Raw genomic sequence first — 1491 nt, forward strand, 5'->3', positions numbered from 1 at the left:
GTTTGAGCCACCACACCTGGCCCAGGTCTTTTCTTAATAATAAACACTTGTGTAAGTTAAATGGTTTATATTCAACTTGTATAAGTTAAGTGGTTTCTTTACTGGGGGGTTTTTCCAAGTTTCCCTAGCTAGTAGGCATCCTGACTCTCCCAGCAGATACGGCACGCCCAAGCTTCCCTGACAACAGAACACTGCCCCAGCAAAACATGCCCGGAGGTCTCCTGTTACGTCCACAATATGGCCCACCATACTTTGCCCCTAAAGCTCCCCACCTGGTAACACCCCATGTCTCAGCTCCCCTTCTCAGCACTATCTTTTGTCTATAATCACTGACTCCCACACTTCCTCACCTCATATCCTCCTACCCCACTCCAGGCAGGCGGCCAGCCCCGACCTTCCATTGGGATGGCCCTTGTCAGGGGACTGTCAATCACCCCAGCCTGCACACCATGGTCTCCCCCTCTTAGCCACCATGACCTCCTTCCTGTTCCTCCATACATCTGGTTCAGTCCAGCCCTAAAGCTGCTCTCTGCCTGCCAACACTCCTCCCCTCTTAGGTCCCTGTCATTCCAGCTTCAGCTTCATCATCACCACTTCAGAGGCCTTTCCTGACCTGCAATCTAAAGCAGTCACATGACCCTACAGGAATTCCCTATAAGGCACATTCATTATTGGATCTTTGTCCCGAAACCAGTCCTACCTCAGCTTTTCAATCGCCACAGTCAATAAAAAAATCTCCTTTTTGACTTATGCCAGCTGAGGACAGGCTTTCTAGCACCCACAAGCACCCACAACTAAAGAACCCTGACGGAGATGCTCAGACCTCTCCACCAGCAAGATCCAGCTCATCCTCCCTGCAGGTCTCCCTCCCTTCCAGGCTTGTGTGGGAAACCAAGTCCACAAGGCAAGTGGCAGGACTAGTGACTTGAGGCCTTGAAACTCAACGTCAAGAACTGCAGGGACATGGCAGATTTCAACTGCAGATTTGTTTTTATCTCTGCTGTGCAATTAAAAAAAAAAAAAAAAAAGGGTAAGAGCTGTGAAAGGAAAGGAAGACGGGCTTCCCGGAAGCCAGTGCCCCAGTGTGTGCTCCCTCCCCTTGACCTTCCCAGCCCTGGGCGCTCCTGGTACACACAGACACAGGGAGGTGGTTATGTTTATTGTTTTCTTTTTTTAATGAAACTAGATCGCTGCTTACAAAACCCTGCACAGCCCTCCTGCCCATCCCCTTCACAGTTCCCTTGGCTCAGCCTCTCCTGTCTCACAGAACTGCAACAAAATGGGTGTGGAACAGCCACCACCGCGTCCACTGGACGACAGGAAGGGAGAGGCCCTGGGCCTTTAGAGGGTGACAGTTCTTCCTTCCACATCCGTTCCCATAGGGCCTGGAGGTGCATGGATGAGGGTGGTCCATGCCACCATGGTTCGCAGGCCACCACTCAGACCAGAGTGAAATGATGTGAATGTCCCACCCCACAGAGCCCCCTCCCC

The 1491-nt window shown here is 51.7% G+C and overlaps 1 protein-coding gene across 1 annotated transcript in view; it reads right to left on the bottom strand.

Moving 5' to 3' along the window:
- Nucleotides 1–971: 971 nt before the first annotated feature.
- PRPF19 (pre-mRNA processing factor 19) overlaps nucleotides 972–1491 on the bottom strand; it is a 23665-nt gene continuing 23145 nt past the window's right edge. The window contains exon 17 of the mRNA XM_011971091.1: nucleotides 972–1485. The gene's annotated coding sequence lies outside the window, so the exon portion shown is untranslated. The remainder of the gene's footprint in view (nucleotides 1486–1491) is intronic.

The sequence above is a fragment of the Mandrillus leucophaeus genome, unplaced genomic scaffold (assembly GCF_000951045.1).
Source record: "Mandrillus leucophaeus isolate KB7577 unplaced genomic scaffold, Mleu.le_1.0 Scaffold986, whole genome shotgun sequence".
Taxonomy (NCBI): domain Eukaryota; kingdom Metazoa; phylum Chordata; class Mammalia; order Primates; family Cercopithecidae; genus Mandrillus; species Mandrillus leucophaeus.